This window comes from Mus caroli, chromosome 13, assembly GCF_900094665.2.
Source record: "Mus caroli chromosome 13, CAROLI_EIJ_v1.1, whole genome shotgun sequence".
NCBI lineage: Eukaryota > Metazoa > Chordata > Mammalia > Rodentia > Muridae > Mus > Mus caroli.
In genome coordinates, this window is record NC_034582.1 from 102538592 (window position 1) to 102557165 (window position 18574).

At 41.0% G+C, this 18574-nt stretch overlaps 1 protein-coding gene across 3 annotated transcripts in view; it reads left to right on the top strand.

Annotated features, from left to right (window-relative positions):
* The window catches only part of Pde4d (phosphodiesterase 4D), a 1431689-nt gene that overhangs the window by 676267 nt on the left and 736848 nt on the right, over positions 1-18574 (top strand). The gene's annotated exons all lie outside the window — the stretch shown is intronic.

Consider the following 18574-nt stretch of genomic DNA (forward strand, 5'->3'; position numbering starts at 1 on the left):
TTGTATCTTTATGCCATCTTTTAATGCTTTGTATTACTTAGGTTATTTAACTTTGGTTACAATGGCTCAAGTAGAAAAGCGGTCCCATCCATATTAAGACAGTGTAGAAAACTGTAAATAAAATGTGTACAGTGAATTGTCTTTTAAAAAAGGAAAGAAAAATAGATCCTACTACAGTATACACATTGTATGTCCATGTTAACTAAATAACAGCGTAACTGAAGTAAATCACAACCATAATATGGAGAGTCTAACCTGTACCACCAGGAGTGCTTCCAGACAATGACATGGGTGAGTTTTCATAATAACCCTATCATGACATTAAAATTTTAAACACCAAATTCATTTCGAAATACAATGAACCTAATGAGAAGGAGAAGTCAGCTCCCGTTAGCTGCGGTAAAGCAATGCTCTCTCACTAGGGCCTTTTCTTTATTGGGTGAGGTGACCACCAGTGAATATTTTTCACATCGTGCTTTCCAGAATAGGAAATAGCTTTGGGATAAAAATCAACCAGCTTTGTTACTGAAATCATATTTGTGGTTAAGATTTGCTTTCACTGGAACAAGTATTCTTTGTTTTTAAAGATTAATTTGTTATATATATATATATATATATATATATATATATATATATATATATATATATATATATATATTGTTTACCTGTGTGAGTTTTTTGAGTTTTTGTATAGCATGTGCATGCAGAAGCCTGCGGGGACCAGCAGAGAGCATGGGAATCCCCTAGAACTGCAGGTACCTGAGAGAGGTTGTAAGCTACCAAGTGAATGCTAGGAACCAAGCTCAGGTCTTTTGCAAGAGCACTGAGCCATCTTTCCAACCCCACTGCTCTTTTACAGTTTTTTAAATTCAGTCTCTTTCTGTCTCTCTGTGTCTGTCTCTCTCTGTGTGTATATGGACACGCATGTGCAGGTATGCCAGTCCATGTATATGTTATTCATGGCCTAGCTCACAGTATAGAGGTCAGAGAAGAATTCTTGGGACTTGGTTTTCTCTTTCTTGCTATTGTTTGGGATACTGAGATCAAGTTCAAACCCTCAGACCTGAGCACAAGTGCCTCTACCCAATGAGGCATCTTGTCAGGTCAGAAGAATTGGTCTTTATGACACTCATCAGTGGATCTTAAAACTGCTGTGGTTATTTATCGTCAACATTCCAGTGACCTATTATAAAACAAAAGGCTTGTGGAAGTTTCTAGTCATTGTACATAAGTTACAGTTTTGTGTTTATGATGTTATTGCTAAGGAGCTAGGTTGGAAACCTCAACCTATTATTTGATCACAGTAATTTGGGCAGAGGGACTGGCACTACCATGGTTTTTTTTTAGCAACTTGGCATGAGTCAATAGCTTCAGGAAAGACTTTCAGAGTAGACTTCTGTCAAATTTGCCATATGGAGATACTGAGCTCGGATTATGGAGGTTTTTCTGGTGGTTTAGGCATTACAGGTGCTCTCCAGGACTTTTGCCTGACAAGGGGAACTCGATCAACAAAACCTGACACCTGGAGAAAGGGAAGTGGCTTGATATTTGAGGGTTTTAAATGATACCAGCAGTCCCAAGAGTTGTCTTGCACTGATCTCCATCTTGCTTCTCCATCACTTCACCCAGAGAGTGCCCCAGAGCTCAAGTCCTCCCCATTATTGAGGAGGTTAGTATATTCCTATGTGGATATACATATACATATACACATACACATACACATACACACACACACAGACACACACACACACTCACACATACACATACACTCACACATACGCATACACATACACATACATATACATATATTTGTGAAATGAAAATAAGTGAAACTAAGGAGGCCAAGGAGTTGAAGGACAGCAGAGAGGGATATATGAGAAGGCTTAGGGAGACATGTTTTAATTATATTATAATTACATACATACACAAAGGTACAAAGACATGAAAACATATTTTAGATAACATATTTAGATAGGGGAATAATCTAATTTTCTGTTTTAGTGTTGTAAATACTGGGAAGCACTTTCCCCTCTCAAAGCTTGTCTTACAAAGGCAGCCGGCCCCTGCCTTTTACAAGTGCCTATCTATAAGCACTATCCCATTTGGATAGATCTTCATTCCCATCTCTCACCTCCTAAATACACAGACATGTCTCATGCCGCCATTACTGTCCATGAGATAGGTTCTCTTGCTTCTCAAATTCTATGAGAAATCAACCCGAAGTGCTCAGGCATAACTTGAAAACTGGCATCTCATAGGTAAATTCCAAATTACACTGTCAAAGCCTAATATTAAAATCACATGATTTTATATGCAAATCCAGATCTGCTGTTTCTCCTGAGACACCCTTGGTTCACATGCTTCCCTGCAGAGCATGCTGCATCTGCAGTTTGAACTAGTAGCTAGTCCCCTGGCTGGCAATCTCTTCTGAGGTGAGGCTGAGGGATTACATCCCTCCTGACTCACAATGGGCATCATGGCTTTCCCATCTCATTTGCATTATAAGATGTTCCTGACAAGGGAACTTTGTATCCACCAAGAGTCAGACAGAGTACAGCACATCAGAAAAGCACCTCCGGTCCCAGGCGGAACAGTGATAACCAATGCTCTAGTCCTCTGCTTAATCATTCTGTAAGAGAGTTAGGTGAGCTATATCTCCTCTATTGATTATTACCCCCTTTTATTGTTTGTTTTTTTTTAATTAGGTATTTATTTCATTTACATTTCCAATGCTATCCCAAAAGTCCCCCACCGGCTCCCCACCCACTCACTCCCACTTCTTGGCCCTGGCGTTACCCTATACTGAGGCAGATAAAGTTTGCATGACCAATGGGCCTCTCTTTCCAGTGATGGCCGACTAGGCCATCTTCTGCTACTTATGCAGCTAGAGACACGAGCTCTGTGGGGTACTGGGCAATTCATATTGTTGTTCCACAACAATAAAGGGTTGCAGATCCCTTTAGCTCCTTGGTTACTTTCTCTAGCTCCTCCATTGGGGGCCCTGTGATCCATCCAATACCTGACTGTGAGCATCCACTTCTGTGTTTGCTTGGCCCCAGCATAGTCTCACAAGAGACAGTTATATCTGGGTCCTTTCAGCAAAATCTTGCTAGTGTATGCAATGGTGTCAGCATTTGGAAGCTGATTATGGGATGGATCCCTGGATATGGCAGTCTCTAGATGGTCCATCCTTTCATCTCAGCTCCAAACTGTGTCTCTGTAACTCCTTCCATGGGTGTTTTGTTCCCATTTCTAAGAAGGGGCAAAGTGTCCACACTTTGGTCTTCGTTCTTCTTGAGTTTAATGCTTTTAGCAAATTGTATCTTATATCTTGGGTATTCTAAGTTCCTGGGCTAATATCCACTTATCAGTGAGTACATATTGTGTGAGTTCTTTTGTGATTGGGTTACCTCACTGAGGATGATGCCCTCCATGTCCATCCATTTGCCTAGGAATTTCATAAATTCATTCTTTTTAATAGCTGAGTAGTACTCCATTGTGTAAATGTACCACATTTTCTGTATCCATTCCTCTGTTGAGGGGCATCTGGGTTCTTTCCTTTTTAAAGCACAGGTTAACAATTTCTAGAGGTCCCTACCTGTAGTTCCAGTACCTGTTCAAAAGGCAGGAGGATAATACATTTGAAGCTAATCTGAGCAACTTAGTGAGACCTTGTTTCAAAATAAAAGCTAAGACATGCAGGTGTATTGCTCAGTGACTCGCGGTTTATAGTGCATAGATAGCTGTAAGTTCATTCCCCAGTATGAAGAGGGGGGAAAAGGGGAATGAAAACTGCATGAAAAAGCATGAAAGTCTGTTACTCCCAACACACACACACAGAATTTTTACTGGGGTGGTCTGGGACAGCTAAATATCAAAACAAGCATTTCAGGTGACTCTTATGAACCACAACTACCCTTGAATTCTTTCTGCTCTTCTGCTATGAGTTCCTAGAAGAAACTGGTTAGATTTAGACAATAATTCCAAGCCCCTGTCCATGTCCAACAATGGAGAAGATGCAATATTTTGCTTTATATAAATCTCACCGACACTGGCTGTTTTCAGTATATCCAGTGGTAAATCAGGTGTAATGGGTTAGGAAGGTAATTTAAGCATATATTAGCATCCTCAAAGAAAGATCCAGCTTTGCCATTATTTTTTCCTAGTCATCATACAGAGTTGGAGAGTCACTGGGCCTCTGTGTTTATTTTTTTTTCTGTTTTAATGTTTTAAGTGTGGAATTAAAATATTACCCATCTACTCACCCCATTTCTAATCAAAGAGAGGATTTGGCTAGATGTCATTAGCATGTAGTAGCATGCTCAAGATGTCATTAGCATGTAGTAGCATGCTCACCTCCTGCTGTCTATGAGTCACGCAACAACCCTGACCATCACCACTTTCAGGATTGTGGGCGCTAACCAGGCATCGAAACCCTGGGAAGAACTCTGTTTCCTTCCAAGGTGATCAATAACTGACAATTACCATAAATGTGCAGTTTCCTTCACTCCCGTATTCACATAAAAACTGACAAGGTTGTGTAACAAATTGTATATGCGTGCAGGTTCCGAATCCACACAGCTAACGCACTCATGAATTATTCAGTGAATCTTGCTTCAATAGGATTTCTGTGTCACTTTGATGTGTGACCAGTTTTAGATAATACATTAAACATTATACGTTATGAGACATTCACTGGGTGTATTGTTCAAACCACATCCTGTGTTGGCGACTCTGTTACAATTCTTGCCAGTTGCCTTTCTTCAGATTCCCCCATGTATTTTAGCCATTGAACAAACATATCCTCGCCTATCTGGGCCTGGATATTCACCATTGTCAACTATGCAAACATGAAAGGGGGAAAAAAGCCACTACTATTGTCCTGGGGTTGCTCTTGGTGTAGAAAATAAAAAAGAAGCAGGTACCTTAAATGGGAGAAGCCCTGGGGACAGGACTTCATGGCTCAGACCTGCAGGCTGAGGAGAAGCTGCTGCAGGAAGGGAGAGCAGAAGTGGCCCAGGTTTTCATATGGCTGAGTAACAAATGAGTGTAGCCAGGGGGCTTCAAGCATCACTCGGTACCTTAGTTTCTCTGACATGGGAGTCCAGCTCAGATGACCTGGCCACCTCCTCGGAGCCTCAGAGGCTGCAAGCAGGTGCTCATTCTATTCATTCACATGACTTCTGATTGAGATTTCTCCCAGGCTCCTCCACGCCATAGGCAGCAGTCAGTTCCTGGAATTATAGGACTGGTTTCCGCTTCCTTGCTGAAGGTCGATCTGGGGCTGTTTCTGCTCCTGCTGCTGTCTGCTGTCCCTGCCCTCTTATACCTCCTCTCAGAATACCCATGGGCTACTTCAGGGCCAGCAGGAGAACGTGCCCCTTTAAGGAAGGGCCTAGTTACTCAGCTGGTATTGACTTACTCTTGAAGTCAGACCCAACCAAGATAACCAGCCTTTTGATTAACTCAAAAACACCCGATACAGGATTGTTGATTCCCTTCCTCCATATTCTATAAAACGCTCACGGGGAGAACTGATCATTAGGCTTCCAGGCCAGTTTCTCAAAAACAGAGAAGGGAATTATGTAGGGTGTATACATATGTGGGCAAGAATGCTGGGGCCCTAGCACAATTCTGGCCATACAAGAAAGCATAGTTCAGTCAGGAAAATATGGCAGAAGTCCTATATAGAAATATATCAATTTCCAGTATGAACAGACCAGATCATAATGTGTAGGTTAATTACCAGTGCATATTCTATAACACAAATATTTAAGGATCCATTTCTAAATATATTTTGAATATGGAAAATTACATTCATAAATTACTAAGTGAGAAACTCATGATCAGCGTTTAAGCAATGTGGTATCAGTTTTTAAAAATACACGCATACACATATACAAATATGCACATAGAGATCATGAAAGACTATAATTAAATACATCCATGTTAGTCTTCAATATTTTGGGGTGGGAAATGTGGATAATTTAGAAAGTCCTTATCCTGTTCCTTATTTCTAATATTATTCTCAATCAGCATCTCTTTTAATACTATGAGGCAAGGAATGGAGGTGCAGGCTTGTAATTCCAGCACTGTGTAAGCTAAAGCAAGAGCATCACCATGAAGTCAATGTCAACCAAGGCTCCATAGTGAGTTAATTCAAGGCCAACCTGAGCTACAGAATGGGATATTGGCTCAAGAGCATTAGATGAAATGAAAACAACTTATTTATGGGAATTACAAACACAAACCTCAGCAGAGTTGTCTTTAAAAATCATTTGTGAGATTTTTTTCCCTCAGATATTTTGCCAGGTTGAAAGAAAGCTAAGGAAGACATTGTCAACCTATTGGCTCAATAAATGCAATGACTAGTTAGTTGATAGAAGTAAATTCCTGACTCAGTCAAGAATGCCAAGAATTCAGGAGCTGCCCGAGAGTGTGTCTGAAGGCTAAATAATAGGTAGAAGTCCAAAATTAACCTTTTCACCCATTTCCTTATATCTAGAAATCCAGACAAGTAAAATTCCCCTTGACCCAGGGCTAATTACAAACAGTATGCAAATGACCCAAACTTTCAGTGATAATCAAACCCCCTGTATGGCATAGATATTTAATCACTTATGATTGTCAGTGTTCACTGGATGTAAGCTGACAGGGAGGAAGAGATGACTAGCTGGTGGAGAGATGGCTCAGGAATTAAGAGTCCTAAGTGTCATGAAGACTTGAAGAAAACCTGGCACCCTCATCTGGTCTTCATAGGTAGCAGACACGCCCATGGTACAATACAAACACACACAGAGAGAGAGAGAGAGAGAGAGAGAGAGAGAGAGAGAGAGAGAGAGAGAAAGAAACTAACAACAACTACATTTTATTTTCAAATTTTTCAAAGGAAGAAAGAGATGGCTGGAGGGAGCACATTTTATTTCCTACATGGTACAGTCTATGCAGCAACAGTCTTAAGCAGAGATAACCTACACACTATCACATCCAGAATTACTCTCAGGTGTTCGCCTGGGAGAGGAAGAAAGACAACCAGAAGGGAGATGGGAAATCAGAAACATTGACAACCTAGTTCTTCAGACACAGCTTCAAGTTTCAAGAGAGCAGTTAACAGCAAAGGGGAAAAAAGTATTTTTAGATGATGTTTGGGAGGTGAAAGGATTTTTCTGGGGGAGGGGAGAGAAGGGGGCAGGAAATGGGCAGATGAGATTTTTTTTTTTTCTGGCACTGCAAAATCTCAGAGATTTTTGACTTGCAATATGACAAAATGAGGTTTTCATCTCTCTGGCTTAAAAAAAGGAAGGAAAGAAAGAAGGAAAAGAGGACACACTAGAAAATGTCAATTTGAGACATAAACAGACCACATTTCTAATTCATGGCAAGGTGACTAAAATAACAATTCTTAAAATACGTATCTTAAAATTAGATTTTTGACCTTCGATGGGACTTATCACGCTATTTCTACTGTGACAGTAGGAGCTGATTCTTCAGTGGCCGCCTCATCAAAGGCATGACTCATGCTTCCTAAAGCATTTACGCCATATGTTTCCTGGGGTAAAAGAAAAAAAATGCGTATTTTTTTATACAATTACCAAAACCTGAACAGAAACACTGGGAATCATTTAAAAGATGCTTTTGGAAGCACATCAAAAGCTGATTTGTGAAAACTAACATTTCATTAGACATTTGGCTGGAACGGCCATTAGGTCATTTATGAATATAAACAAGCAATTGTACTGTTGCCTACCTTCATCACAAAGGGAAAAAATAGATTAAAAGAACTATTTAGCAGCAGAGCACAGGTAGAAATGAAACATGCTCTATATTCATTCTAAAAACATTCTAAATGACCTGAAATGAATCATTTTAACATTGAAAGAGGGAAAAAAAAATAAGTTGACTGACATTTGGTGGCATTCTGTGCGTGTACAAGCCCTGACTCTGAGGTAATGAAACACATCATTTTATAGCCATTTGAAATTGAAATGGACATAACATGATTATTAGCCCTTTGCTCAAATATATTTATGCAATATAAAAGAAGCTGTACTGAAAAAGTCCTGGGGGGGGTGGTGGTGTGATTTCCATTTAAGGGGTGGGAAAATTCTCTTTTTAATACAACAGATGACTATCAGAGTTCAAAATAAGGAATCCTAATTTCCCACGTGCCGTTCAAAGCAGTTGTCATTTCCTTTCCTTCTATGCATGTTATATATTCTCCATCACAGTTACCTGGTCCCTGGGCTCCCTGCCCTAAGCTGCACTCTCATATTGTCACGAACGCCAGGAACCAGTGTTCTTGTCACCAGCAGCCTGGGAGACTAGGGACATCCCCTCACTTCTCCTGTAGACTCTATGCCTACTGATTTGATTCTGCATCCTTAGCATCCTGCAGACAGTGCCTAACCATGCCTTCTCATCATAATATGGTCCAGCCCTTCCTCCATCCTCCTCTCCTCACTAATGTCTGCTCCATAGACAGATGTGTTGAAGTCTCTGAAGACCTGACCTGTTGCTCCCATGTGTTTGAATCCTCAAAAGCTTTCTAGCACCTGTTACTAGATCCAGTCCCAACACATTACCTTGGGGGAGCAGGCTCTTCTTCACTGGCTTTGTTCATCCCCCCTACAAGGCTTCTTGTACCTCTCCCCAGTCCCTTCTCGTCATACATATCCTGATACATACGCTGAGGTTGTCTCGCTGAATTCCATGGATCTTCTCTACATGGTCTTCCTCTATGTGCACCAGTCTTCTAATGCCTTGAAATGTTTCACCTCCAAGGCTTTCCTTTTCCTTAGCTACTATTTTTAATGGATGACTTTGCTACAAGGAAAGGCTACCTCAAGGAAGCCCTCTCTCCCTGTCTTGTTCCTAAGTAGCTTCTCTGCTATTAATGAGCAATCTTTGATAGCCTGAATCTCCTTAAATTGGAATTGCATGCTCACTCATTTCTTCTCTAGATGATAGTTTTTCTGTATACAGGACTCCCTGCCCTCTACCCAGCATTCTCTATGTCCTAGTGATAGCTAGAGCACAGGAAACATTGGATACTACTAAATGGATGAGTATGAAATAACATAGGCTTTGCCCCTGAGCATTCTGGAATACAAAATTGATTACAACTCTGCTTCTTCCCCTTATATCTCAGTTTCGTTCAGGAGGGTCTTAGGCCACTAAAAAAACCTGACAAACATTTTTAAACAACTAAAGGCATCACAAAAAGAATCAGCCACTTGCCATGTCTCAGTATGGTCCTAGGACTACCTTCCTGTGTCTATACTAGCTCATATAGCTAGGTTCTTCATATCGACTTTCAACCCATGGAAGAGAGAGAAAGACAGAAAACGCCATCCCATACCTTCCTAAAGCAGGCAGAGGTGTACTAGTCCAGCCAATCTTTATGACTCATTGGATAGATCAGTCTCGAGAGGCCATCCCAACTGCAAAGCAAGCTATGGAAGTTAGTGTTTTGAATATCTGGCCTCTATCCTCGAAATGCACAAGAGCCAATAAATGAAGGGACAATGTGTGCTGTACTCTGGGACAAACCGTGTTACCTCTTTTAGCCTTGCATTCTTCTCTTCCAAGAGAAGTGAAATAATTGCATTCTACAGCGTTCATGTATTCTCTTGACCGAAGTGTACTACCTCCTACCTGAGACAGTTGCTCTGAGTATCTCTTGAATACTGTGCACTGATAGAAAACCAGGGTGGGTAAAGAAACCCATTCTTTGTATGAGACCCCAGGTAGTGTTCTCCCCAGCTAGGGCTGCACAACCAGCAATGCTTATCTCCTGCCTCTGACTGTTCCTATCTTCCACAGTGACCATGACAAATATAATGAGTTCCTCCAATCTTTTCCCTGCTGGGATCGTATTAGCTTTGCTTAAATAGTTTTCCTGATAGTGTCTTCGTGTCCTCTTGTAAGCCTGATCAGCTAACACCAGACGTGCTCTACTCAATTATTTATGATTGATTGAACAGATACCTTCTGAGCTGAATAAGTGGCACGCTAGGGCCTCATGATGGGACAGGATGCAGAACAAACGAAGTTTCTCTCCTCTGTCAGATGAGTGGAGGGAAGAGACTATAACACACATGGCATAAAGAAGCACTCATGCAGACACACACACAACACACTCACACACACACACACAACACACACACACACACACAACACACACATACACACACAGAGTTTTCAGAGAGTGATTCATTAATGCCAGGATGAGACTGTCACAGGAATGAGTGGAAGAATAACAGGTAGGTGTGTGTGTGTGTGTGTGTATGTGTGTGTGTGTTCATGAAGATGAAGGTCAAAACTTCCGATTTTGGTAGTTGGGAAAGCTCTTTAAAACACAAATATCAACCAGACTGCCCTGATCTCCCAGGGACTAAACCAACCATAGAATACACATGGAGGGTCCTATGGCTCTAGCTGTATATGTAGCAGAGGATGGTTTTATCTGGCATCAATGAGAGGTCCTGTGGAGGCTTAATGCCACAGAATAGGGAAATGCTAGGGCAGTGAGGCTGGAGTAGGTTGATGGGTGGAGGAGCACCCACATAGAAGCAGGGGTATAGATTAGAGGGTTTGCAGATGGGAAACCAGGAAGAGGGGAATAACATTGGAAATGTAAATAAATTAGGTAATCAATAAAAAAAAACTAAAAACAAAATGGGAAGAAGGCATGAGAATGAGAGAAGAAGAGCTTTGGGAGGAGAACTGTAAGTGAAAGACCCTGGATAAAGACCCTGGATATCCAGGCCAGAAAAAGAAACGGGAAGCTGCTCAGACGGTAGAGTTTTCAGAGATGAGCTTGAGAAAGCATTCAGGAGCATAGAGAGCAAATAGAGCAGATAAGAAGAAAGAGTATTCTTAACGGTCATAGTTGGAATATCCATCTCGAGATGTGCCCAGAAGGAGATGAACACACTGATGTACATATAGTCTGACTGGAGCAGCCAATTTTATAACTTCCGCTATGCCAGGCATTGTGTTTCTAGCCGGGCAGGCTCCAATGACAGGACTTATATTGGAAGTTGTTATCTCTCCTATCCCCACTGCGATTTCCCATCCACTGCCACTCACCACTCACATGGCTGAATATGACTCGCACAAATGGAGAGAGTAGGTGGGTCTGATGCAAGGGGTTATTAAAATGATTCACATCACATTCCTACCACGAGAAAATAAAATATATAGTCAAAGGCAACGCTGCATCAGACCACTGATCATCTTGAAGAAGTCTAAATTACACGTCTGACATCCAGCCATTCATTGGAATGTGATCATCTGGACAGGCCGGAAAATGTATCTCTTGATTTCCCCACCCCAGAAGCAAAATTGAGCGATAAGAACAAAATGAAGTGTAGGGGAGAAAAAAAAACTTTTAAAAAATCGATAACTCTAACTAGACAGAAGTTGAGTAGAAGCAGCCTAACTATTGGTACTTAACTGGGTGTGAGCCAATTAAAGGTTATTGAATTTCTACCTCCTGAAAAGTCCTAATTGCCTTTCCCACAGTAAACACAGGCCCAGAGATTTCCCCCTGAGCTGTGGAAGTCTGGGTCTGTCTCAGAGCTGCAGTGGTTACTGGGCTCCTTCAGTTTTAATGCTCAGGTTGGGGCAAGCTGCTCTAAGCTTGCCTTGCTGGCTCCGTTCCTGCCCTGGGCTCACACTCAACCGTGCACGTAGCACCTGCTGTTCAGTCACGCAGGCATCAAGGATCCTGAGGGCTCTCTTTGCCCATATGGCACTGAGCTTCGGTTCATCATTTTCCTCTCTCCTATCAGTAGGTATTCTAGAAGACAGTTTTATGATGACATTCTCAGCTAGCATGAAATCCAGATAAAAATAAAACAGGATGTCAATAAAGACCTAATGATGTGTGTCTGTGTAAATGCATAATAATAATAAAAAGGACAGACATCCGTTTGCAAAGGTACCGTTTTATGCCACGAGGTTTCCAGTGAAGCCACTTTATAAATGGACTAACATATGTGAATGTTTGCCCACGTCTTTCAGCCATGAAAATCGCCTCCTAGACAGCTGACCTGGAGTTGAAAAGCAATTCATGAGCACGGGATCGTTAACTAGAACACCTTTGCTAAGTGGCAATCTAGCTACCTTCACCATGGAAGTTTCAGTGGACAGCTGGAGGCAACTCAGGAGTCAGGGTCATGCAAGGCAAGTTTTAAAACAAGTTGGGAACCTGATATTTTCATAAAATGGATTTAGACGCCTAAGGAAATTAGATGTCAGTTCAAGGCAAAGCTCCTAAGAGGTAAGTGGCCACTCTCCTGGGCCTGCAGAAGCACTTGCAAGAATGTCACTAAGAATGGTGATGTCTGATGATACCCACCATTGGCCAGTGTCACGTGATAGGAACATCTCAGGGCTGCAGGTCAGGAATCCCCAGGGACTCCATCATGGCCTGCTTTCTTGCCCTTTTGGAAACTTTTCCTTCCATGTTAAGTCAGGGGCTGGTCCTCAGATTGTGTCTAGACTAGTATTTCAAACTGACTTTCCTAGGAACCAGGAGGAGAAGGTTTCCTAGGAGCCAGGACAGGATAGGGTTGGGGTACAGGATAGGTAGGCAGAACAGGACTTTCTCTACCCTCAGTTCTTCAAGGTCACCAGAACAACTCTACCTTTCTCCCATCAGGCCTTAAGTTTTTTTGTAAGATTCTACATTTTATAAAAGAGTTTAAATGCCTTTATTTTTTAAGAAAAAAAAAAAACCTCAATGATTACTAGATGTGGGGTAAGTTCTTTTCAACTCTAAAATAGAATAATTTAGCATTCTAATTAAAATATTTAAATGATATACAACTATTTTTAGTGGTTATAAAATTGCCAGTATTGCTAAGCAGTGTTAGTTACAGCAAGCAACAGAACTGACTCTATCCTGGAAAGCAGACTACATCAATGAGCAATACAAACTTTTTAAGAGCTACAAATAATGTGTAGAACCAGTATCGGATTTACTTTAGTAATTATTTTTATTTTCCTAAAGACATCTGAACTTTATTTGTAGAAAGCCATCTTCATACCTCTTCGCCCCACAACAGTATGACGGTGGCTAGTGTGCCACAGTCTACAAAATTGAAAAACTCTTTTGAAAGATGCATCTGCTCTGGGGACATGAAAAAGGTGCTCACGATTAATGTTAAATACTCGGCTTCCTGGAGAGTGATCAGAAGCACACACAGTGTGATGAGCACCAGTTTAGCACATATTTCCTGGGCTGCTTTTGTGTGGCAAGCATATTCCTGGCGTTCGGTTTCATCGATAAATAAAATAGAAACCATTCTTGCCACAATGGTGCTTGTATCATAGATAAGAAGCAGACGATTCAGGTATAGTTATCATAACTCTCTCATGAAGGGAATTTGGAGTTCAGGTAGTAAAACTAATCGTTAACTCGTATAACAGTTAGGTATTAATATACCAGAAACGGACCTGTGCTGGACAGATTTATGTCAACTCGACACAAGCTGGAGTGATCTGAGAGGAAGGAACCTGAAAAAAATGTCTCCATTTCTCAATAGAGTTGTTGGCAAGCCTGTAAGGCATTTTCTTAATGAGTGATTGATGGGTGAGGTGCGTGGTGGCATCCCTCAGCTGGTAGTCCTGGGTACTAGAAGAAAGCAGGCTGAACAAGTCATGAAGAGCAAGCCAGTAAGCAGAAGTCAACTATGGCCTCTGCATCAGCTCCTGCCTCTAGGTTCCTACCTGCCCTGACTTCCTTCAGTGATGAACTACACTGTGTAAGTGTGAGCCAAGTAAACTCTCTCCTCCCCAATTTGCTTTTTGGTCATGGAATTTTGTCTCAGCAATAGAAACCCTAACTGAGTCAGCACCCTAGTTACCATGGAAGTTTTAAAGTTGTTAGAGGGCTGAGGCTGGCTGGACTTGAACATGGAGTAGAATTAGATAGGCAGTTTCTGGCCTAGTGTGTGACACATAGTAGTCATCACTTGATACAGACATCTTGAGTCAATGAAAACTAGGGCTAAGTGGATGGGGAAGAGACATATGTGACTATCAGGAAGTAGCTGAGAGTTAATGTCAGAATTAGCCCAGGTGAAGGGATTGCTGAATGAGAAGTGGAGAGCCATGGATGGGAAAGGTCATGGGTCATGTGACGGCATGTTCATGGGTCATGAAGAATGTGAGTATTTTCTAGGATGGATTAATTTGGTGATGAATCAGTATTTGAGAGAGACTGTAGGGAGATAAAAGATGAGAGAATAGAGGTGCCTCTGGAGAAAGAGCTTAAAGAATGAAACAAGTATCATGGGAAATTTCATCAAAGACCTCGCTCTTCTTCCATATACCAATATAAAATAGCAAAATCAAATTACATAATCCTGTTCTCTCCCTTCCTTTTCCCTTCCTTCTCCCTTCTCCTTCCCACCCCTCCTCTCTCCCTTCCCCCTCCTCCTTTCCACCATCTCTCTCTTTTTCCCTTACTACCCATCTCCCTTCCTTCCTCCCATCCTTATTTTCATTCTTTTATTTCATTCTTTCTCATATATATTCATATAACATATAGTACATATTTATATTATATATAAATTATATGGATACAGACGTAAATCATGTAGATAGATGTAAATCTAACATATCTATAGAATGATATAGAGGTAGGTAGATAGATAGATAGATAGATAGATAGATAGGGATGGGGATATGGATGTGGATGCAGATGCAAATTCAGATACAGATACAGCAGATATGGGATAGACAGACAAACAATAGAAAGATAAGTAGATAGGTGGATAGATGGATAGATGATAGATACATAATAGATGAACAAAGCCAGGTACTGTATTTGGTCTTAAGATAATAGTAGGCAAGGAGTAAGGAAAGCCCAAGTTTACAACCAGTTCTCCAGATTCCACTTTGCCTATTTGTCTGTTTATGATGTCACTCAAAGAATCAGATATTATTAACTTTGGTGGAAAGATTATTTCTGGTAATTATTATAATGATTTGTGTTTATTTCTCCAAGCCAAATAATTTGTCATTATTTTATGTTATTATGTATGTGCATATACATAATAATATAAAATTATATATAGTGGCATTCCAAAGTAATACATATTTGTTGTATAAACTTTATATACAAGCAAGGAAAACCATGATATCAGAAATGAGAGCTTTCATTCAGAGTAAAGTCACATAAATAATAAATAGTATGCTAACTATTTGATGAAGCTAATGACGATTGTATTACAATTGTGGTACTGGTGGTGTTGGTCATGATGACAGTGCTCACAAACTCTGTCTGGCTATGTGCACGGTGCTATTCTAAGCATTTTTTACAAGTCACACATGAAATCTTCTGTGGCTTCAAATCTCACCTATTCCCATTTATTACAGTTTGTACTATTGCACAGATGAAACATCTGTGACAAAGGAGCAAAGTAATGTGATCAGAGTCAGAAAGCAGAAAGTTGTAGAAATGGATGGGAGTCTCAGACAACAATGAAACTGCCATAGCCTTTAAGCCAGACAACCTGAGTTCAACCCTCAGGGTTCACATGGTTAAAGGAGAGAACTGACTCCTACAAAGTGTCCTCTGCTCTCCATGTGCATCCAGTGGCATGCACACCACAAACACACATACACACACATGCACACACACACATGCACATACCTATGTGTACACTCATCACACACACACACACACATGCACATACCACATATACACACCACATACACACACATGCACACTCCGTGCACACATACACACATGCACACACACATATGCACACACATATACACAAGCACACACAACACAATATGCATACATGTTCATCTACACATGTACACATACATATCGGCATGCATACATACAGGCACACATACAGGCCCACACACATATGCACACACACAAAAATATTTTAATGAAAAATTTTTTAAAGAAAAGTAGCAGACTGAATACAGCTAGATGTCCCAGCAAGTCACACCAGTTTTATGAGCAGTCCTGAATTGAGAGAGAGAGCCTGTTTCCCCGGTTACTGAGTACTACTCTTCAGAGTAAGTTACCCTCATAGAACTATGTTCTCTGGGTGGGAGCCCCTCCCCTGATGTTTTTATCTCTAAACCCACTTCACCAGATAATCAATTTTGACCTGAAGAAGCAACCCAAACTCATTGTTACCCAGCAAGAAAAACGAAACATCATCACCCCCATCTATGTGCCAGGGCATTGTGGGAGTGGGAGCTATTATTACCATCAACTGTGCCTACCCCATGGCATGAGCCCTTTGTTAGTGGATGATGGGGAAAGGCGGTCCAGAACAGAGGAGAAAAGTTTTATTTTAGTAATTTATTAACCCCTTGGTATGGCTGCTGGGTTGAAGCACCATATGAATATTAAAAGATGAACTAAGAAGCTCTTTATGTGATATGGCAAGCTATTTGCCTCCTCCAAAATAATGGGAGAAAGTCTTTTATTTTCAGGATTATTTGGTACCCTGGGACAAAGAAAAACTCATAACTGGGTGACATGTCAGTCAAGGGAAAACTAAATTAAATGAACAGCTTTCCACATGCCTTGAACATTATTCAGAAGACCCAGCTTTATTTTTAGATCCTATGGTAAGTGTCAGTTATATTGTTTCTAAAATTTTAGTTAAAAATGAAGCCCTTCCCTTGTTAGAAATAACAAGAGACTGTTCCAGATGTGAGGCTCCAGATGGAGGGTTTGGTGTAGGCCAGTTAACTACTCCCATGCTGAAACAATGTGTCCAGGTTGTCTACAGACCAACGGCCTCAGTCTTTCCATCACCACCGTCTGGGTCTTCTACCCCTAAAGTATGGTTCATAAATTAAATATCAGTACAATTTTGCATATAATGTGGAGGGTACTAACTCATTCTGGTAAATGAGCTGAGACCCCATTTTCAGATCCACAACAGGAAAAGAGAGAAGAGCATTATCATTCTCAGGGAAAAATGAAACAGTTTTCTATTTCAATGTTGCTAATGCATTGCTAAAGCCGTCACATGGGCCATTCATTTGTGATTCTAGCATGCGGAACTGGAAAAGCCAATTATCCAAACAAACGAGTAGTGAAAAGAAGGACATAAATAAGTTTTAGAGTGATGTCCTTTCCCATAACTCTTTTTTTATTTGAATTACAGTTGTTTTATTTCTACAAGTTGAGCCGAGGCAAAGGTCTGGTGACACCATTACTGTGACAAGGTTAATTTTACCAAGGCTCTCACGGCAGACTCCGGGGCTCAACTGGTCATTTAGTTGACAGGGAATTGGCGGAGCCAACTAAGATAATAATTTCTGCTTATCATATGTAAGTGGGTTCTGAATTCAAACACTATTACACCAGTGAAATCATTTCTCAACATAATGTTTCTTTTGTCATTAAAAGCATTTTACTCTGCAGCACTGGGGCCTTAATGTTAGGTTACAGACAGTAGCCAATAGCCTTGGCAATAGTTTGCAGTGTTTGGATGAAGGGGTGGGGGTGGTCTATAGGCCCCCATCGGCCAGTGACTCAACAATATGTGACCCATTCTTGGCACTGAAGATTTTACTAGGTGGCATGAAATTTATATTTGGCGCATTGTCTCACCCAATATATGATGATTCCATTTAAATTCCTCTCTCTCTCTCTCTCTCTCTCTCTCTCACACACACACACACACACACACACACACACACACACACGATGGTGGGGGCTTCTATAGTAGTAGATTTCCTTATGGCTTTTTAAATGTCTTTAGTGCTAGTCATCCTTCCTATATTCCCACTCTATCCTGTACTCTCATCTTTCCCTACCAATTTAATCCTCATAACCTAGCTTTCCTCTATGTCTTCATCTCTTATCATTGTGCTCTAAAGATTCCCTCCTACCCCACCCCTCACCCTGGACTCCCCCACCCTTTCCTTGCTCCCAACCCCTGTGGTTATTCTGATGAAGCACACTTACCTAAAGCTTGAGAACTAACAAAACACATAAGAAAAGAAAGCTCCATAGTTTTCTTTAGGGGTCTGGGCTGTTTCACTCTAGGTGATTATTTACCAGTTCAACCTGTGTACCTGCAAACTTCAGAATATCCTTCTTAACCACTAAGCAATATTCTGATGTGTAAACGTACCACATCTTCATTTTCTATTTGTCAGTTGGTGGACATCCAGGGTATCTCCAATGTCTACCTATATGATGAAGAGAACAGCAATGAACATGAAAGAGCAAGTGGCTATGTGGTAGCCAGAGAGTCCTCTAGGTAGGGATGTGATCAAGCGGGGTATAGCTTGCTGTTGTGGAGTATCAGTTCCAGCGTTTTGAGGCGTCTCCATGCTGATTGGCTTCCACTGGAGCTGTAGAAGTTGGCATTCCTGCAAGTAGTGAGTAAGGGTCCCCTTTTCCTGCATCCTCACCAGCATCTCTCGTCATTTGTTTTGTTGATTGAGGCCATTCTGACCTCGAATGGGGAATGGGATAGAACCTTGAGGTAGCTCTAAGTTTTAATTGCTAAAATGTGAACAGTCTTGATTGTTTCTCAAGCCATTTTTGGTTTCATCTTTTAAGAACACG